We start from the raw sequence: 22,605 nt of genomic DNA on the forward strand, positions 1-22,605 counted from the left end.
AGTCTACCAATGCAGTTGTTGTCTAGGTGGGAGATAGATTCCTGGTGCTTCATACTGCGGCATCTTCCCGGAATCCCCTCCCCCATTTAGTTTTATAAATATTCCCTCGTCAGATTTTGACCGGATGTTTCCTTTTTGCCTAACCATAATGGACATGATGAAGGCTTAGAAACACGCAGAAGATGCCACCCCTGGCTCTGGTTAAGAGCGCTGTCTTGTTAAGGCTAAGTTGTTGCTGCCTAACAACAGCTCCGCCTCCCGGCCCTCCAAATTTAGTGGCTTAAAACAACCACCATTTTATTGGTCATGATGCGAAGTTCAGGAATTTATCACGGGTGGTGATCTCTGCTCCAGTGATGTTTGTTGGGCTCACTCACGGGGCTGCGTTCACTTGGTGGCTGGAAGGTCTGAGGTGGCCTCACTCACGTGTCTGCGGCCTCATGCTGGCTGTCACCCAGAGTGCCACGGTTCTCATCCTCGGGGCCTTCTCTCCGCACGGCCTTCTCTCTGGCAGGATAGGCTGAGCTTCTTTACGTGGTACCTGGTTTCCCAGGCAGCGGGAGCTGTCAGGCCTCTTAGGGCCCAGGCCCAGAACTGGCACAGCAGTCACTTGTGATGATTCTGCTGGTCAAGTCACAGGGCAGCTCAGGTTCAGGTAGAGAGGAAATAAGAGTCTACCTCTTGACAGGAAGAGTAGTCCTACGTCTGCAGGTTTAGGAGGAGTTGTTGGTACCCATCTTTGCAGAATATCTCCGACGGGAGTCTAGACAGTCACTTGACTCGATATAGACTCAAAACAACTAAATTATAATGAAGTTCAAATTGAATGTGAGATTTCCAGGGCACCCCGCTTCTCCCCTATTGGAATGTGTGCTCCAGGCGGGCAGGGAGTTTTATCTGTTTGGTTCATTGCTTCATTTCCAGCCTGAGAGCAGTGCCTGGCTTGTGATAGAGGCTCAGTGAGTATCTGTTGCAGGAAGGACTGCTTGATGGTGATGGTAGTAGCAGAAGGGTTGGTGTAGAACACCTCCATCAGAGAAGGCTGCAGAGACAACGTGAATCTGCCGCCAAGTTTGCGAAAAGCGTGATGGACGTGAATCAGTGTCTCAGAGGTGGGTACACAATGCTTATTCACTGTTCTGCAACATTGAGGCCCGCCCGTGCCAGATGTGAGGGGGAAGTAAGAGACCTTCCCTTGAGGAAGGGGATCCCAACATCGCAGTGTATGACATGTGCTAAATCATAGAAAAGAGAGGGGTCTTCTTGGGATAACAGTGGGAGGCTTCAGTGTGGGCGTGTTCGGATGGGACTGAGTAAGGTGAGTGTGACTGAAACTGAGCTGAAGACACGACTAAAAAATGATGGTTATGGGGTGTGCATGTGACTGAAAAATTTCCAGAGGCTTGAAAATGTCACCTTCAGGATATATTTATACATCCTGAAATGGTAAGGGTCTCCTACTCTAAGTCTTTAAACATGTGTTATTTGCTGAAAACTAGATTTGAGAGTTTCTGAATTTGGTGTAAAATTTTTTAATATCCGTGATAAGGAGGGACTTCCCTGGCGGTCCAGTGGTTAAGACTCCGTGCTTCCACTGCAGGGGGAACGGGTTCCATCCCTGGTCTGGGAACTAAGATCCCACGTGCCATGCAGCATGGCATAAAACATAAACAAAAAACAGTGATAAGGAGAGTGTCAAGGGAGACCATTCATTATTAGGGTTGGTGAGTTAATTGACGGTGATTATTCACCTTACTGTAGTTTTATGATGCTTTTAGAAGTTTGCAGAGATCATTGCCAAATACATGTGCCACGGTGAAAAGCAAAACTATAAAATTATTAATATGTAGTAGTATCTTCCCTCCCTCCTTCTGCCGGGGAAGTGATCTCAGCCCTTGTTTGTGGTGAGTGAACCCGGAGAGGAGATGGATAAAGGAATGCGATGAGCATTCTGAACATTGAGTTCCATTAGGTAAACAGGAGTATTTTTAAAGTCCTCTCCCCTGAATCACTTCTGTCCATACAAACAAGCAAACCACTGTCGCTGAACCTGTGGCAGCATGTCTGAATGAGCGGGGGAACCTTTTGTTATCTTTTCCATCATCTTGAACAGCTCCTGAAGAAAGTTACTCTTGCTTTAGTGAGTAACTTTTCCCTTATCTATAAACTTAGTTGTGGTCTTCTATTTTCTTGCCTTTTTCTCCTGAGGCGACTTCAGCAAATAAAATTTTTAAAAATTGAGGCTTGCCTGATGTGCCAGGGAAGAAAAAATACTTATTTTGTGTGAGCTCTTAGTTGAAGTGAGTCATGTCTAACTACACTAAGAAAATGAATCACTTAAAGGTACTTTGGTTTTTTTTTTTGTTTTTTTTTTTTGCGGTACGCGGGCCTCTCACTGATGTGGCCTCCCCCGTAGTGGAGCACAGTCTCCGGATGCGCAGGCTCAGCGGCCATGGCCTACGGGCCCAGCCGCTCCACAGCATGTGGGATCCTCCCGGACCGGGGCACAAACCTGTGTCCCCTGCATCGGCAGCCGGACTCTCAACCACTGCGCCACCAGGGAAGCCCCTTTGGTTTTTTTTTTTAAATGTTCTCTTCACTTGTTGAACTCTAGGGCTTCTGACTCCTTGAAGGTTATTAGTATGGTAGGAATAGTGTCATTTATATATTTATTTAATTTTTTGGCTGTGCAGCACGTGGGATCCTAGTTCTCCAACCAGGAACCGAACCCGTGTCCCCTTCAGTGGAAGCGTGGAGTCTCAACACCTGGACCACCAGGGAAGTCCCCCGTGTCATTTATAATAGCAGTCATCACAGCCCCTTACATTTCATGTTCATTGGGCTTTCAGGTGGACAGGGCACAAGGCCAGTGAGGGGTTTAAGAAGAGAACAAGCCCAATTCCTAATCTAGAACACTCCTCACCGAAACTTTTTTGTGTAAATTTTTTTTTTTAGTTTATTAGCTCGTGTCCTTTGTTAATCAGTGTACAATTACTTGTCTTCCGGTTTCTTGAAACAATAGATCACATTTGCCACAATAGTGTCTGTCAAAGTGGCTGGCCGTGGAAACTCCAGCACCGCCTTCATCTGAAGGGCACTCCCTGCGAAGGTGGCTGATTTTACCATTCTCATCCACCTTACGGTGTTTCAGGACAGCCAGCTTTGCCTTCTTTCTCTTATGCTTGCTCTTCTTGGGAGCAGTGTAAGACTTCTTCCTTTTCTTAGCACCACCACGAGGTCTCCACACAGATGAAGAGTGGACTCCTTTGAATGTTGTAGGCAAAGTCCATCTTGCAGTTGCTGGCCAGCAAAGGAGTCTGCTGATCAGGAGGAATTCCTTTCTTTCTTTCTTTTTTTTTTTTTTTTTTTTTCAGTACGTGGGCCTCTCACCGCTGTGGCCTCTCCCGTTGCGGAGCACAGGCTCCGGACTCGCAGGCTCAGCGGCCATGGCTCACGGGCCCAGCTGCTCCGCGGCATGTGGGATCCTCCCGGACTGGTGCATGAACCCGTGGACTCTCAACCACTGCGCCACCAGGGAAGCCCAGGAATTCCTTTCTTATCCTGGATCTTGGCCTTTACATTTTCTGTTGTATCCCAGGGTTCAACCTCCAGAGTGATGGTCATCACAGTAATCTGCCTCTTGGCTGCAGTTCCTCTGTGGATGGCAGATTCGAAAGCCTCTTTAGTGTAATCTTGGTCCTCTTTCTAACCCTTCCCGCTTTTTGATTTGTGAGGTGTGAGGGAATGTCTTTGTCCCTTCCTTAATGTGCATGCCTTGAAGGGTTGTTTGAGGATGTGGAACTTCAAAGATCTTTGCAGAAATGTACCTTCTTGTTTCTTTTACCCCATCCTCCAACTAGATGGAGAATTTGCATTATTGTTGGAGAGTAAGACAAGATCTCTGTCTCTTCAAGACTGAGACCCGTCAGGAAGGAAGAAAACTCTCCTCTACCCTTCTAGGTTCTTCTGGCTGGTCTAAGAATTAAATTGACATGAGTCAGATCAACAGGAGAAAATCAAATTTAATTTTGGGTTGCCGGATGGGATGGGAATGTGGGGAGGGGAGAAATAGGTAAGGGATATTAACAAGTACAAACTTCCAGTTGCAAAATAAATGAGTCACGGGTTTGAAATGTACAGTGTGGGAATATATGTAAATCTTTGTACGGTGACAGATCATAACGATTTATTGTGGTAATCCTTTTGAAATGTCTAGAATTATCAAATCACTATTGTGTAATATTAAACTATGTTAGTTCCTAGGTCAACTGTATTTCAGAAACAAATTCATAGAAAAAGAGATCAGATTTGTGGTTATCAGAGGCGGGAGGGAGAGGGAAGAGGAATTGGATGAGGGTAATCGAAAGGTAGAAACTTCCAGTTATCAGAAAAATAAGTACTAGGGATGTAATGTACAACATGATAAATGTAATTAACATTGCTGTGTATTACATATGAAACTTGTTAGGATTTACTATCAAGAATTCTCATCACAAGGAAAGAAACTTCTTCTGTTTCTTTAATTTGTATCTATATGAGATGGTGGATGCTCACTAGTCTTGTGATAATCATTTCATGCTGTCAAATCATTATACTGTACATCTTAAACTTACACAGTGCTGTATGTATGTCAAGTATATGTCATTAAAACTGGAAGAAAAACATTTGTTATGTATGGGAACTGCATATACGTGAGAGCTTGAGAGACAGAAAGGTAAAATGAAGCATACATGCCATCCTGAACTAAGGAATGGGATAAGGGTCTGGGGCCTCCAAGGACAGGAGGGTCATTTACTAGACAAGAAGAGCAGACATTTGGTGATTAGATGTTTGTTCTCCATGTGGATGGGGCCACTTAGATAAAATTTCTCAGATAATAACCTTTTCTAAAAAAAATCTCCAATATAAATTCTTCTAGGTAGTTAAGGGAGGAATAGAGGTTTCTCCTGAACCTGCAGGATCTTGATTGCCTTTAGCTCAATTGCCTCATGCAAAAATGGCACATTTTTGGGAGGCTTGTTCTGAACCCCTTTAGACCCAACTTTTTATATTTTCCATTGTGGTCCTAGGAAATTTGTAATTTTGAAAGAGTGTGCTCCCTTTGTTTACTCTCTCCCTCATGAAATCCTTTCTAGCTAAAATGGGATAGAAGTAATTGAAAATAAAATATTGATTAAAATGGATATTTTTATTCGGGTTACTTCGTTTTAAAATTGTGGTATATGGTCTCAGGATTTGAACTATGACACCTAACTTTTTCCATTATGCTGTTATACCACTTTTTCCTAATTGGTTTGCTTAGCTCTTAGAATTTTCATTACTTTATTTCTTAAATTCCATCATATGTAGTAAAGCCATACTAACTTGAGGGAGTAGAGGGAAGGCCAGTCTAAACTAGCTTAAAATCTTAAACACAGTAGTTTTCAAGGAGTGTTATATTGTCATTTGTGTGTATATGTACATGTACATAAAACATAAATCACATGTTACCTAGCATGATCCTTAAGGAATTTGCAATTACCTGAGCCTTGGTTTTGCATGTAAATGGATACTTCTAAGTGCTTGAGGCTACTTTGAAAGAGTTCTTAATAGTTTAACCAGTAACCCTTAAAGTCTTGGTTATACTCATAGTAAACTTAAAAAAAAAATTCTCATAGCTAGGGTGAGAGTCCATTTAGCTCAGCTGTGAAGTATTACGTTATTAAGTAGAATGGCGCTACTAGGATTTTTTTAGAGAAAATCTATACTGTTCTCCATATACGTGTGCATTTACATGACTATTACATCTACTACACACAGTGATGTGTATGTGCACATGTATTACAATCCCTGAGCACACCACACATTTGCGGACAAATTGAGGACATGATCTTTGGGTATAAACTAGACTAAGCTTTCTGAGGGCAGGAATCGTGTCCCTTGGCATTCTTCTTCCAAAGTAAACATACCTGCCAAAGACTGTGCTCTGGTACCCACCTCGGTTGGGGGCATCCTTTATGAGGAGCAGCTCGAATTCCCTTCTGCCTTTCTGTTTGGGTGCTAACGACTGGGAGGGAGGAGTATGTGTCGGGGGAAGGCTGGGAGGTTGAGCTGTGCACTGTCTACATACTTGTGACTGGGAGTGTGATTCCTTGCCCGACCCTGATTCTCTTGCCTGCCACGTCATAATCACAGTAGTTAATAGCACAGGCCCTGGATTTGAACCTTGGCACTCTTTTTCCAGCCGTGGAATCTATCTAGAGCAGACCTAGTTGATCTCTCCAACCTTCAGTTCCCTGATCTAGAAAATAGGGATCATAATTACACCCTCCCAGGTATAAGTACCCCAGGTTGGATTTTCGATAGTGGCAGATGGGTAATCCATGTGTTCCCCATCTGTGTATGCAACAAATTGGTGGGTATAAAGTATTAAAAAAATTTCCAAGAAACAAAACTTATTTTTGCTGCTTGCTAGCAACTATTTACATTGCATTTATATTGTATTTACATCTGTTTACATAGCATTTACATGTATTAGGTATTAGAAATAATCTAGAGATGATACAGAGTATCAGGGAGGATGTGCTTAGGTTATATGCAAATACTGTGCCATTTTGTATGAGGGAGTTGAGCATTCCTGGATTTTGGTACGGAGGGTGGTGTGCTGGAACCGACCCCACCCCCATACCAAAAGACGACTATATAACACACGTTTCTGTATCTTCTTTCTAGGTAGTCATTTCTTGTAGGACATTGTCCTTGGCTTATTTGTAACTGACTTATAGAACCTGATATTCAGAAACTTAATTGAATAAATGCATACTCCCCTTTGAGCTTACCATACTATTTGGATTTTTGATAATTATATTTACTACTTGTGTGCATTAAAAAACATATAGTAGAAACACACCATATAGGATGGTGTGTTTCATACATTTCCAATGGCCAGAGTAGATTATTGGCCTGGTTTGGCTAGACATTTGTTAATTCTGTCATTCCTTGGTATCCTCAGGGGATTGGTTCCAAGACCGCGACGGATACCAAAATCCTAGGATGCTCAAGTCCCTTATATAAAATGGTGTAGTATTTGCATATAACCTATGCCATTCTCCCTTATATTTTATATCATCTCTAGATTATTTATAATACTTAATACAATATAAATGTTATATAAGTAGTTTAAATATAATGCAAATACTGTGTAAATAGTTGCCTGTGTGAAGGAAATTGAAGTTTTGTTATTTTTTTGCTTTTCTTTTCCTGAAATTTTTTTTTTAACATCATTATTGGAGTATAACTGCTTTACAATGGTGTTAGTTTCTGCTTTATAACAAAGTGAATCATTTATACATATACATATGTCCCTATATCTCTTCCCTCTTGTGTCTCCCTCCCTCCCACCCTCCCTATCCCACCCCTCTAGGTGGTCACAAAGCACCAAGCTGATCTCCCTGTGCTATGCAGCTGCTTCCCACTAGCTATCTATTTTTAAGCTTGGTAGTGTATATATGTCCATACCACTCACTCACTTTGTTCCAACTTACCCTACCCCTCCCCATATCCTCAAGTCCATTCTCTAGTAGGTCTGTGTCTTTATTCCTGTCTTGCTCCTAGGTTCTTCATGACCATTTTTTTTTGAATTCCATATATATGTGTTAGACTCCTTCAATTTGTTAATATGGTGTATCACATTGATTGATTTGCATATACTGAAGAATCCTTGCATTCCTGAGATAAACCCCACTTGATCATGGTGTATGATCCTTTTAATGTGCTGTTGGATTCTGTTTGCTAGTATATTGTTGAGGATTTTTGCATCTATGTTCATCAGTGATACTGGCCTGTAGTTTTCTTTCTTTGTGACATCTTTGTCTGGTTTTGGTATCAGGGTGATGGTGGCCTTGTAAAATGAGTTTGGGAGTGTTCCTCCCTCTGCTATATTTTGGAAGAGTTTGAGAAGGATAGGTGTTAGCTCTTCTCTAAATGTTTGATAGAATTCTCCTGAAATCTTTGATCCACAGTTAGTTGAATTCAGATGTGGAACTCACTGATAAAGAAGGCTGACTGTATTATGTTGAGGAATTTTGCATATAAGTTTATAAGGAAGGGATACTGGTCTGTAGTTTTACTTTAGTGTTTTGGTCTGGCTTTGGAATCAGGTTGATGCTGGTCTCATAAGATGGGAAGGGTACTTACCTCTTATATTTTCTGTAGAGATTATATATATTTAGTGTTACTTTTTTTTTAAATGTTTGGTAGAATTCACCAGTGAAATCATAGGGGCCTGGAGATTTTCTCCAGAATGTTGTTTTTTTTTTAACTGAAGTGTAGTTGCTATATAATATTTTATAAGTTACAGGTGTATGATATAGTGATTCACAATTTTTAAAGGTTATACTCCATTTATAATGTAAAATATTGGCTACATTCCCCATGTTGTACAGTATATTTTTGTAGCTTATTTTATTTATTTAAAATTTATTTTATTTATTTTTGGCTGCATTGGGTCTTTGTTGCTGAGCGCAGGCTTTCTCTAGTTGCGGCAAATGGGGGCTACTCTTCGTTGCAGTGTGTGGGCTTCTCATTGTGGTGGCTTCTCATTGCGGAGCATGGGTTCTAGGCACATGGGCTTCAGTAGTTGTGGTTCACAGGCTCAGTAGTTGTGGCGCACGGGCTTAGTTGCTCCGCGGCCTGTGGGATATTCCCAGACCAGGGCTCGAACCCGTGTCCCCTGTGTTGGCAGGCGGATTCTTAACCACTGCGCCACCAGGGAAGCTCTGTAGCTTATTTTATACCTAATAGTTTGTACCTCTTAATTCCCTACCCCTATATTGCCCCTTCCCCACTACCCTCTCCCCACTGGTAACCACTATTTCTCTATATCTGGATAAAGAGATAAAAACAGAAGGTTTTTATCTACAATTAAATTTTGTCAAATGTTAGGGTTATTTATTTCATCTTGGATGAGTTTTGCTAGTTTGAAGTTTAAGGAATTGGCCCCTTTCACCTAAATTGTTGAATTTGTGTTGTAGCATTGTTTGTAGTATTCTCTTCTTTTAAGGTCTTATTAACTTTTTAATGTCTGTAATGAAATTAGCTCTCTTCATTCCTGATAAAATTTGTGTTATGTTTTTCTCTTTGTTACTCTTGCTGGAGATTTAGCAATTTTTTTGACCTTTTCAAAAAACTAAAGTTTGGTTTTATCAGTTATTTTTTTCTGTTTTCAATAGTTAGAACAGTAGTGCCTCTACCTTTTTTTCATCTTCCCTCTTATATTCCAATTTGTGACGTCTTTTTACTTTTTGTTATTAAAAGTAAAGGATTGGGGCTTCCCTGGTGGCGCAGTGGTTGAGAGTCTGCCTGCCAATGCAGAGGACACGGGTTCGTGCCCCGGTCCGGGAAGATCCCACATGCCGCAGAGCGGCTGGGCCCATGAGCCATGGCCGCTGAGCCTGCGCATCTGGAGCCTGTGCTCTGCAATGGGAGAGGCCACAACAGTGAGAGGCCCTTGTCCCGCAAAAAAAAAAAAAAAAAGTAAAGGACTTTTATCAATATATTATCAAAGCTGGTAAGATTTTGATTTCATTCTGTAAGGTAACTGCGGTTGTCTTAGATTCAACCTATATACAAATCAATAAATCACTTACATTATTATGACTGTATAAATACTGTTCACTTCTCATCCTAGTACTGTACCTTGATTACATTTCCTTTCTTGTATAGTGTCTTATTTTTTATTTATTTATTTTGGCTGCGTTGGGTCTTCATTGCTGTGTGCGGGCTTTCTCTAGTTGTGGCGAGTGGGGGATACTATTTGTTGTGGTGTGTGGGCTTCTCATTGCGGTGGCTTCTCTTGTTGCAGAGCATGGGCTCTAGGCGTGCGGGCTCAGTAATTGTGGCTCGTGGGCTCTAGAGCTCAGGCTCAGCAGTTGTAGTGCATGGGCTTAGTTGCTCCGCGGCATGTGGGATCTTCCCGGACCAGGGCTCAAATCTGTGTCCCCTGCGTTGGCGGGCGGATCCTTAACCACTGCAGCCACCAGGGAAGCCCTGTATAGTGTCTCTTTTTCTGCTTTTCTTGTTCTTTGAGGTTCTTGCCTTTATTATATTGTCAATTATTTTCAGCCTCTCCATTTTATTATATAATCTACTGAGTTCGTCTCCCTTCCTCCCTGAAACCTCCCTGGAGCCCATTGTTGCTGCAGACTAGACTGATTACTCTTTAGGCATTTACTTCTAGTTATCACCCTGTGAATTCCCATTATTGCTTTCCTAGCTTGTTTCCTGAATCCCATATTTCCTCCTTTCTTGACATACTCCCTGATAATGATGGAACATATCCTTAAGGACCATCTTATTGAAAGATGTGAAGAAAGTACACTTTGAGTCCTTTTATTCAGCCTGTACATGTAATGGCTAGTTGGGTGTGGAATTCTAGGTTGAAAAAATATTCCCTGAGACTTTTGATGGATTGCTTTATTGTCTGCTAGCATCCAGTCTTTTTTTAAATTTAATTTATTTTTGTCTGTGTTGGGTCTTTGTTGCTGTGTGCGGGCTTTCTCTAGATGCAGAGAGCGGGGGCTACTCTTCGTTATGGTGCTCAAGCTTCTCATTGTGGTGGCTTCTCGTTGCAGAGCATGGGCTCTAGGTGCACGGGCTCAGTAGTTGTGGCGCACGGCTTAGTTGCTCCACGGCATTTGGGATCTTCCCCGACCAGGGCTCAAACCCATGTCCCCTTCATTGGCAGGTGGATTCTTAACCACTGCACCACCAGGGAAGCCCTGCTAGTATCCAGTCTTAATGGTGAGGAGGCCAGTCTTATCCTAATTCTTGTTCCAATGTAGAGGACTGATTTTTTTTTTTTTGCGGTACATGTGCCTCTCACTGTTGTGGGCTCTCCCGTTGCGGAGCACAGGCTCCGGACACGCAGGCTCAGCGGCCATGGCTCACGGGCCCAGCCGCTCCGCGGCATGTGGGATCTTCCCAGACCGGGGCACGAACCCGTGTCCCCTGCACTGGCAGGAGGACTCTCAACCACTTCGCCACCAGGGAAGCCCTAGAGGACTAATTTTATACGTGATCTTTGAAAGACTGCAATATGTCTTGACGTAAACCTTCTAAATTTGTTGTATTGGCCGTTGGTAGGCCATTTTAATTTGAAGATGCATGTTCTTTCTAAACACTACTTTGCTAGTTTTCTTCCCTTTTCTCTATTTTCTTTCTGGAATTCATTAACTGGGAACTCTATTACAGTTATTGGTTGCCGTGTAACAAAGTACCCTCAAATGTTAGTGGTTTAAAAAATAATCATTTTATCATACCCACAGATTCTGTGGATTTCAGACACGGCATAACAGGGATGGCTTGCTCTGTACTCCGAAGTCTAGGGTTTTAGCTGAGAAGACTTGAAAGGCAGAGTCAAACAGCTGGAGGCCAGAATCATCTGGAGACTTCTTTACTCACGTGTCTAGTGTCCAGGCTGGGATGACTTGAAGGCGCTGCTCAGCTGAAACTGCTGACTGGAGCACTTATACGCGGCCTCTCTATGTAACTTGAATCTGTACGCCTGCTGGCTGTGTTCTGAGAGGGAGAATCTGCGCCGGGAACTTTTGGAGATGGCCTGTCTAGAGATCAAACATCCCTAGAGAGCCAGAAGAAACTGCTAGGGTTCTTCTGACCTAGTCTCAGAAATTGCATCAGTTCTGCTCATTCTTTTGGTTACTGGTAAGTCAGTAGGGTCAGCCTAGACACAAGGGGAAGGGAATTAGACCCCATGTCACTCCATTGCATAGAGATAAACAGCACAGTGCTGGATTTCTAGTCTATTTGGAAAAATAACACCTTTGTATGAATATTGAAACATTAAAAATTTGATGATAGCTTCAGGTGAGTCCTTGTTCATGAGGGGTATTTTCTAGTTGTAGGGCCCACTCACGAAAACAGGTAGTAAAGTATAAAGAAACAGAATGACCAAATGATCCATTTAGGATAAGCAGTAAAAGTAAGGTAGTGGGAAAAGAGAAAGTAAAAGTGAGGTTGAGCATTTGCTAAGGCATGCTGTAGGGAGGTGATTGGGAGGGCTGCAGTAGCCCTAGGTTCACAGGGCAAAGGGAGCAGATTGTACAAACAAGCCCTGTTAGGAGCCGTGTGCGCCTGGCCTGGAGAGCTGATGCTTCAGTTAAGGAACATTGTACCATATTCCCTCAGGAACCTGTTATTACAAGGCAAATCCAAGTTACTTAATGCCAGGGGAAAGGAATGACTAGATTTCAGGTTACGTTGATGTATGTTCGTTCTTCATTTTGAAGCCAAATATTTCTTAAAGAACAGAGATGCAAAGTGCTCTTGTCACCTGAGTGGAAAAACCTCACTGAGCATCTGGAAATGTAGATGAGGTAAATAAATGTCTTCTTGAAAGTAAGAATGAGTGGGTTTTTTTGTTTGTTTTTCTTTTTAAATTTATTTTATCTTTATTTTTGGCTGTGTTGGGTCCTCTTTGCTGTGGGCGGGCTTTCTTTAATTGCGGCGAGCGGGAGCTGCTCTTTGCTGAGGTGTGCGGGCTTCTCACTGTGGTGGCTTCTCTTGTCGCGGAGCACGGGCCCTAGGTGCGCAGGCTTCAGTAGTTGTAGCACACATGCTCAGTAGTTGTGGCTCATGGGCTTCAGAGCGCAGGCTCAGTAGTCGTGGTGCACGGGCTTAGTTGTTCTGCAGCATGTGGGATCTTCCTGGACCAGGACTCGAACCCGTGTCCCCTGCGTTGGCAGGTGAATTCTTAACCACTGCGCCACCAGGGAAGCCCAGAAAATGAGCGTTTTCATGATAGTAAGTAATTGTTTATCTGACCATATACAATGAATCCACTGATACTTAATGTACCCCCAAATAGAAGGTAAAGATTTTTATGTTTGAATTTGAAATACCATTGAAGAAATATAGTACGGGCACTCTGAAATACAGGAAGCGCATGACTCATGAACATCTTGCATGAACATTACCACCATGTGCTTATGCACATTCTTCAGTGTTATTGCCGTGTGGTCATAGCCACAGCAAAAGGGGTAAAGAAGAAAAGTTGTGTTCCTAAAGTTTCAACTTACTTTGCTTTTTCCCCGTGAAGGAAATAATATTATTTATGTTTTTTCCAATTAACTGCTATTGTGTTAGTTTACTTCTTTCTGTGTTTTTTCTTAGCATTGACATTATAGACATTGAGGACCTCATCAAATCGATTTAAAAATGAGTGTGAACTACCAAATGTAAAACCGATAGCTAGTAGGAAGCAGCTGCATAGCACAGGGAGATCAGCTTGGTGCTTTGTCACCACCTAGAGGGGTGGAATAGGGAGGGTGGGAGGGAGGGAGACGCAAGAGGGAAGAGATATGGGGATGTGTGTATATGTATAGCTGATTCACTTTGTTATACAGCAGAAATTAACACACCATTGTAGAGCAATTATACTCCAATAAAGGTGTTAAAAATAAATAACTAACTAAATAAAGCTGACCTGTAAGCTCATCAGCTTGAGATTATCTCAGCACTTGCTGTATAACCTATTATTCTTCCAAAGTATCCATGAATTTATTTGTATTTCTTCTCAAAGCATTAAAAGACTATAATTAGATTGGAAAAAAAATGAGTGTGAAGGGGGAACAAAAGTCAAATTATTTTTAAAAGATCTTTAAAAATAATGCCTTTGCTAAGTATTAAAAATAACATTCCATTTTATCACAATTAATGCTTAGGTTACTAAGCCCACAGAAGTTTATTGACTCAATATTATTGCTGAGTCTGATACTGTATTTTACGTAGTAGATTTTAGCAACTCTAATAAACAGGTTTTTATGAAAAATCTTACCACAATTTATGACATTATTCCTCTGGGAAATTTTACTTCTGATTTAGAAACATAGGAATACAACCTGCTTATAATTTAGATACTGAGTGTATGTAAAAGTTTGTTTCAAATTCCGATGAACAATTTAAATATAATGGAAAAAGAGATGTGAAGTCCAGTGTTTTGGTTTTAATATTTACATGTGCAGCATCTAAAATGTAAATTTCACATGCTATAGACCAGCTGTATTTAAATTGTTTAAATATTTGTAAAGCATAATTTCTATGAAAAAGCAGTTCAGGAAAAAGACCTATATAGTATAGATGAAAGGTACCATTGTGTGATCCTGTATGAAGTTTCTAATCAATGTAATGTATTTCATCCAGAGATAAAGCTACAATATTAAGAAGGATATGCTTACTTTTCTTGGCAGTTCCATTAGATTTCTTGTTTTTAAAAAAATTATTTTTGGCTGCATTGGGTGTTCGTTGCTGCGTGCAGGTTTTCTCTAGTTGCGGTGAGTGGGGGCTACTCTTCATTGCAGTGTGCAGGCTTCTCATTGCGGTGGCTTGTCTTTGTTGCGGAGCACGGGCTCTAGGCACGCAGGCTTCAGTAGTTGTAGCACACGGGCTCAGTAGTTGTGGCTCGTGGGCTTAGTTGCTCTGTGGCATGTGGGATCTTCCCGGACCAGGGCTCGAACCCTTGTCCCCTGCACTGGCAGGCGGATTCTTAACCACTGCGCCACCAGGGAAGCCCCTGGCAGTCCCATTAGATTTCTAACATGATTTTATAGTTCATTTCCTCTCCCTTAAAAAAAATGACTGAGTATATCATAATATGTAGCAACTAAAAGAATAAAACACTGAAAGAATAAAAGAATAGTGACATTACCCCTAGACTACATGAAGGTTTAGAACAGATATCTCCTTGAGCATAAAACATGATATATTTAATGTGGCTTGTACTACACAGGACATATACCACCTTTATAGGCTTAGGTCAGCATTCAAGTTTTATTTTTTCCCCCTGCTCTGGTTATCTCTAAGTTATAGAGAGTTTGTAAAATCTATTTTGATGCCCCATAAAATTGTACTCACCTAGTTGGCTTTTAGAAAAACATTTTCATGAGTGCTTATGTAAAAGCAAGATTATTTCCTTATACTGAAGCCCCATTTGTGGCTTTCTTACTCATAATGCACGTGTGACTTCAGGCAGTGGGATGGGAGCTCAGTGAATGCATACTTACATTTGCAGAGTAGTTTTACCAGCATCTAGAGCAAGGAAGCCCATCAGGGCTTTATTTAGTGTAGTAGCAAAGGAAATTAGAATGACCTGGCTAACTGCATCAATATGCATAATTGACAAGCTACTCAATACTCCTAAAGATAAGTACTTTCCACTCTTTTCTTTCACTATCAAATGTAACCCCATGTGAGTATTATATTATTCCTAGGCTACTATTTTGTTCTAGAAATTAACATGTATCCTTAATGTTCTAGAAATTAACATGTATCCTAATTCAGAGTGAACAACTTCAAGGAACTTGAAAAATACTGTGTTGCCTCTAGGCAGGATGGTCTTTAAGACAGCTTATTCATCACACATTACCATCACATTAATATCTTTTTTTTTTTAATCTTTTTTAAAAAATAAATTTTATTTATTTTTGGCTGCTTTGGGTCTTCCTTGCTGCGCGCGGGCTTTCTCTAGTTGCAATGAGCGGGGGCTTCTCTTCGTTGCAGTGCACGGGGTTCTCATTGCGGTGGCTTCTCGTTGCAGAGCATGGGCTTTATGGTAAGCGGGCTTCAGTAGTTGTGGCACGTGGGCTCAGTAGTTGTGGCTCGTGGGCTCTAGAGTACAGGCTCAGTAGTTGTGGCGCACGGGCTTAGTTGCTCCGCGGCATGTGGGATCTTCCCGGACCGGGACACGAACCCACGTCCCTTGCATCGGCAGGTGGACTCTCAACCACTGCGCCACCAGGGAAGCCCAAGGGGCTATAGATTATTCATCACACATTGATTTTTTCTTTTTTTGGCTGCGTTGGGTCTTCGTTGCTGCGTGGGGGCTTTCTCTAGTTGTGGTGAATGAAGAGTAGCCCCTGCACGCAGCAACGAAGACCCAACGCAGCCAAAAAAAGAAAAAATCAATGTGTGATGAATAATCTATAGCCCCTTGGGCTTCCCTGGTGGCGCAGTGGTTGAGAGTCCACCTGCCGATGCAAGGGACGTGGGTTCGTGTCCCGGTCCGGGAAGATCCCACATGCCGTGGAGCGGCTAGGCCTGTGAGCCATGGCCGCTGAGCCTGTGCGTCCGGAGCCTGTGCTCCACAACGGGAGAGGCCACGACGGTGAGAGGCCCGTGTACCACACACACAAAAAAAGAATAGAGGAATAATCTGTAGCCCCTAAAGAAGGATAAGGTAGGTACCCAGATTGGAAAGGAGGAAGTAACACTATGTTTGCAGATGACACGATCTTGTATGTAGAAAATCCTAAGGAATCCACTACAGAACTATTAGAATTAATAAATGAATTTAGCGGGATGGCAGGGAGGATACAAGAGCAACAGTATAGGAAAGTCACTTGTATTTCTGTGCATTCACAATGAACAATCAACAATGAAATTAAGAAAATTTTATTGACAATAGAATACTTAGGAGTATATTATATTTAACAAAAGAATTGTAAAACTTGTACTCAGTAAACTACAAAAAATTGTTGAATGTCCAGCATAGACAAATCTGTAGAGACAGAAAGTGAATTAATGCTTGCCTAATAGTGGGGGTCAGGGGTTGGGAGACATGAGAGTGACTGCTGATTGGTATGGGTTTCTTTTGGGGGTGATGAAAAAGTTCTGCAGTTTTAGATAGTGGTGATGGTCATACAACTCTATACTAAAAACCATTGAATTGTATACTTTGGGTGAAATGTATGGCCTGTGAATTATGTCTCATAGCTGTTTAAAAAAAAAAGGGGAGAGGATAAGGTAGATTTTAAAATATTGACATGAAAAGATATCTATAGCTTAACAATATAAAAGTAACATATTTCTGGTTAAAATTTTTTCTAACACCACAGAGCTCAACTTGAGGCATTGAAATTTTGTTTGTATTTTCTCTACTAAGCTAGCTGGGTTCCTCTTTAGGAACTTTTTGAAAACTAGAAAACATTATGGTGATTCATAGAATAAATTTTGTTTCAGTTTGCCTTGTATGTAGGTGCCATAAATTAGATTTTAGAAGGAAAATGTTTTTATTCAGTTATAGTAAGAATTAGTTTTTGAATGGTTTCCCAGTGTCACTGAAACCTTTGGGAGGTCACCACTAGGGATAATCTCCCAGTCTTCCTCCACAAAAATTTGTAAAATAACTTATTAAATTAGTGTCCTTAGTGGTAGAAAGTAAGAAATGAGAAGCTCAGAAGAGTAAACAAAAGAAAACCATTATAAATCTTATCTCCCAGAGAGAACTATTTAGATTTTAGTGTATTTCCTTCCAGAACTTAAAAAAAAAAACAAACAACAGATTTATTGAGAGAGAATTCATTTTCTATATAGTTGACCCATTTAACCTTCTGGTACTTCTTAATGAAAGTTTTAAAAAGTATAACATATATACAGAAAGTACACAAAATGTAAGTATATATACAGCTTGATGGATTTTCCCACCCATGTAAAACTATGCATATCAAGAAATAGTAACTGAGAGGGAATAGTGGTCCCACGTCACCTAAAGGTCATAACCACTGCCCTGACTTCAGCATTGATAGTTTTTCCTTTTTTTGTATTTCATGTAAATTAAAACATACCAGGTGTATTCTTTTGGTCTGCATCTTTTATGCAGCATTGTATTTGTGAGTTGTAGTTACGAGTGCTCCTTCTCATTGCTGAATAGTACTCTGTTTTGTGATTATCCCACAACTTATTCTTTCCATTGTTCAGCACTGGGACAGTTTTTGGTTTTGGCTATTAATAGTGTTATTATAAATACTCTTGTACATGTCTCTTGGTGGACATCTGTATGCATCTCTGATGGGCATATGTTACCAGTGAGTGAAATTGATGGATCCTAGGGCAGTGCTTCTCAAACTGTCCTGTGCACATCAATCACCTGGGGGTCTTGTTAACATGCACATTCTGCTTCAGTAGATTTGGGATGCGGCCTGCATTTTTAACAAGCTTAAGGGAATTCCAGCTGTACTGGTTCTGGACCACACTTTGAGTAGCAAGGTCATAGGATATACTTACATTCAGTTTTAGTAAATAATGCCAAACAGTTTTCAAAGTAATTGTGTCCCTTTACATTCCTACCAGCATTTTACAAGATTCCTTTGTCAATGTTTGTTCTGTTCCATTGATCAGTTTCTCTCTCTGTGCCAGTACCATACTCCTAATCACTTCAGTTTTGTATGAGACTTGATACTTGCTAATATGCTAATGTAAGTCCTTGAACTTTGTATTTCTTCTTCAACATTGTCTCAGCTTTTCGTGGACCTTTGCATATTCATCTAAAATTTATAATTAGTATCAGTTTCCATATACCTGAACCTGCTGGAAGTTTCATTGGGATTGTATTGACTCCAGAGATCAGTTTAAGGAAGAACTGATGTCTTTACAACATTCAAATCTCTGAACATGGTATATCACCCTCTGTTATTGATGTAGTCTTTAATTTCTTTCAATAACACTTGTAGTTTTCTGTGTAGAGGTTTTATTTTGCTAGTTTATTCTTAAATATTTCATTTGTAAATGCTGTTGTAAATGTTTCTATTTTTAGAATTGTTGGTGGTTGATATGTAGAATAAATTGACTTTTGTATATTGACCTTTAATCAAACATATTGGTAAAGTCACTTAATTTTCATTGTTTTTAGATTCTTGTGGATTTTTTTTGTGTGTGAACTCAATCATGTCACGCAAATAATGTTTTATTTCTTTCCTTTCCAAACCGTATACTGTTTGTTTTTTCGCCTAAGTGTACTGCTTAGGATCTCCAGTATAGTGTTGAATAAAAGAAATAGTGGGTATCCTTGTCTTATTTTCCATTTTGGGGGAAAGCTTTTACTATTTCACCATTAAGGATGATGTTTGCTGTAGATTTTGTGTAGATATCCTTCATCAGATTAAAAAAGATTCCTTTTGGGCTTCCCTGGTGGCGCAGTGGTTGAGAGTCCGCCTGCCGATGCAGGGGACACGGGAGTTGCTCCGCGACATGTGGGATCCTCCCAGACCAGGGCTTGAACCCGTGTCCCCTGCATTGTTAGGCAGATTCTCAACCACTGTGCCATCAGGGAAGCCCAAGATTCCTTTTAATCCTAACTTTGCTAAGAGTTTTTTTGTTTCTGAAATCCTGGCTAGATGGTGAATTTTGTCAAATACTATTTCTCCCTTCATTGAGGTGATTATATGTGACTTTTCTCCTCTATTCTGTTAATGTAATGAATTACATTGATTTTTTAAATGTCAAAGCAACCTTCTATTCTTGGAATTTGGGATGTATTGATCCTTTTATATATATCTTTGGATTGATTGGCTGATACTTAGTTAAGAATTATTATATTATGTTAATGAGGGAGATTAGCATATGATTTGCCTTGTTATATGTATGTCATATTTTATGCTGACCTCATAAAATGAATTGGGAAGTATTCCACTTTTTCGTTGCTGCCCGCGGGCTTTCTCTCATTGCAGTGAGTGGGGGGCTGCTCTTTATTGTGCTACGCGGGCTTCTCATTGCGGTGGCTTCTCTTGTTGAGGAGCACGGGCTCTAGGCGTGCGGGCTTCAGTAGTTGTGGCGCACGGGCTCAGTAGTTGCGGCTTGCAGGCTCTAGAGCGCAGGCTCAGTAGTTGTGGCACACGGGCTTAGTTGCTCTGCGGCATGTGGGATCTTCCCGCACCAGGGCTTGAACCCGTGTCCCCTGCACTGGCAGGCGGATTCTTAACCACTGCGCCACCAGGGAAGCCCCATACATCATTTTATACTTGTGTAAGTTTACCTGTAGGATGAATTCCTAGAAATAGAATTGATAAATCAAGGAATGTCTGTAGTTTTGGTAGATTTGGCCAAATTGACCTCCAGTGAAGTTAAAGTACTTAAAACTTATACCAGAAATGTCTGAGAGATTTTATATGTTATAGTTGCCTAGGTATCATTGATAATGTTTAAGAATCTTTTATGTGCCTACATTAGTGCTCAAACTCTTGACATTGTGGACAAGGATAAAGTATATACTTTTTGTCAGAGGAATATGAGCTAAGACTTATTATAAACCATGTTCTAAAAACAGTGGTTCAGTACAGTTTGGATGAAGTGCTGGGCATTGTTAAGAAATATGAAACCTAACAGAGACACCATCCTGGTCATATATTAAAATGAAGTATCGGTTTATTTATTACATCTGAAGTATTGGTTTCAGTTTTGGATACAATAATACAGGAAAAACATGATTGAGTTGGAAAAGGATAACATAGTTAAGAGGATGACTTGGGCTACAAAGTATTCTTGTTTAGAAAAACAAATGACAACTAGTGAGGGTGGAATAGATCTAAACTTTTTAAAGTCATGAAAAATATTAATGTGATACACTTTTTGATCAACTTAGAATTTTAGAATTTAGGAGTGTATACGACACTCAAAAGAAGGAGGTGGCCACCTCTTGGGCCAGAACAAATTGCAGGTGGATCAACTGCAGGAGAATACATTGTTTTTACACTTTTGATTGGAAGGCCTTTCTAAGATTACACAAAACCCAGAATTCATGAAGGAAAAGATGAATAGTTTTTGGGTTGTAGCCAAATCTGTTAAAAGACAACCACAGGTTGGGATAAATATTTGCAAAGCAAATGATAGCACAAAATACTTAATTTACAAAGAGCTTTTAAATAAAACTTTAAAAGGATAAATATGCCAGTAGAAAAATAGAGGATATGAAAAAAAGAATACCAGTAGTCAAAAACATGAAACTATGTTAAGTCTAACCTAGTAATCAACAAGACATCATATTTTACACATTTCATTAAATGAAATGCAAAAATTGACTATCCATTGTTAAGGGTATAGAAAAGTAGGCTTTCATTCTTCCTGGAAAGCAGTTGCATGCAATATATATCAAACTAAAATAAACCTTTCTTGTCTATTTTAAACATGGTCTAATAGAATTGTAGTCAGTTTATACTATTAATATACAATAAACTATTTGCTTAGTAAAGTAAATTTTATATCAGTCCTTAATTAGGGAGATGTTAATTTATGTGATTAGGGCATTATTTGGGCTCAATTTTGTGAACACCTTTAAGCTGCAGAATTGAGGATACTTTTGCACTTTTTGTGTAAGATTAGATTGCAACATACAGCTGTAGGTTTCAGGTCAGGAGTATTTAATAATACAATTTTCTAGTTGGAATGGTAAATTATTGAGCTCAATGAAAGTTTGATAATTAGTAAATACTGCATGAGTGCTCCTTGAATTCCCATTTTAAATTCTAAGCTCATTTGAAAAAACAAATACTTAAAACAAAACAAACAAAAAACCCCAACAAACCTTGCTAGAGATACCGTTATTAGGAAATCACCTGGTATAACTGATTTTTTAAGAGTTAAATTGAACATTGAACACTAGGTTGAATTTTAAAAATACTTTGTCAGTAAGAATTACAGAATGAGAGCTTCTAAAAATGAGTGCAAGTTCATCAGTCAAAACTGGGCTGTTGCACAATAGCGTATATTTGGGTTTTGAGAGAAAAGACTGGTGACTTGACACATGTATTAAAAATAAAATCTTGGGGCTTCCCTGGTGGCGCAGTGGTTGAGAGTCCGCCTGCCGATGCAGGGGACACGGGTTCGTGCCCCGGTCCGGGAAGATCCCACATGCCGCAGAGCGGCTGGGCTCGGGAGCCATGGCCGCTGAGCCTGCACGTCCGGAGCCTGTGCTCTGCAACGGGAGAGGCCACAACGGTGAGAGGCCCCGCGTACCGCAAAAAAAAAAAAAATCTTAAGTTGAATTGCAAAAAATGGTTGAATTTATTTACCTGGAAGTAAAGCAATTTACTGAAGTTCTAAAGACATTGAAGAATGTTCTAGAAAGGGTTCAGTACTTAATGATTTCACTGTGATCCTAGTCAGTTTGGTATAATCTGTTTTATTTTTATTTTATTTTTTTAAGTTTACATTTTATTTCTATTGGACAGCGCCAGTACAGCTAATGTAGATGCTTTTCTCCCTTGCATCTGTCTTTCCCCCATACGTGGCTTTGTCACCTTTGATTTGCTCTCTGCCTTTATCCAATCCCCCTTCTATCTCTCAGCCGGAAAACCACCTCCTCCCTCCAGGAAACAGCAGTTCTTTCTTCAAGGGGAGTATTTTCCCTCTTGGCTCCTTTCCATGTTCTGGAGTACCTAGGAGTCTACCCAAATGAGCACAGATATTCTTCTCTGTTCAGTATCATAGGTTGGAAGGATGGGCTCTAGTCATGCAAATTGGAGTTTTAGAGTCTTTGAGGTCTTGTTCATGTTCCTCATCAGAAGGCGCCTCAGGCTGGCACCGAGTCCAAGCTCGCTCTGCTCACCCCATGACAGGCCAATGAATCAGAGACAAGGTGTAGAGATAAGGAATACGACTTTATTTGGAAAGCCGGCAGACCAAGATGACAGACTAGTGTCTCTGATAAACCATCTTATCTGGGTCTGGATGCCAGTTTCTTTTATCTAATCTGCTGTTTTAAATAAGAGCTTAAGACCCTTCAGAGACAGAAGTTGCCATAGCCTTTCCTTCCTTCTTTTTCCTTCTTTTACAATACAAAAT

At 40.5% G+C, this 22,605-nt stretch overlaps 1 protein-coding gene and 1 pseudogene across 2 annotated transcripts in view; one reads left to right on the plus strand and one right to left on the minus strand.

Annotated features, from left to right (window-relative positions):
- The window catches only part of CNNM2 (cyclin and CBS domain divalent metal cation transport mediator 2), a 140,598-nt gene that overhangs the window by 56,649 nt on the left and 61,344 nt on the right, over nucleotides 1-22,605 (plus strand). The window lies entirely within an intron of this gene.
- LOC112392928 (ubiquitin-40S ribosomal protein S27a pseudogene) lies at nucleotides 2,992-3,624 on the minus strand (annotated as a pseudogene).

The sequence above is a fragment of the Neophocaena asiaeorientalis genome, unplaced genomic scaffold, assembly GCF_003031525.2.
Source record: "Neophocaena asiaeorientalis asiaeorientalis breed wild unplaced genomic scaffold, Neophocaena_asiaeorientalis_V1.1 scaffold240, whole genome shotgun sequence".
Taxonomy (NCBI): domain Eukaryota; kingdom Metazoa; phylum Chordata; class Mammalia; order Artiodactyla; family Phocoenidae; genus Neophocaena; species Neophocaena asiaeorientalis.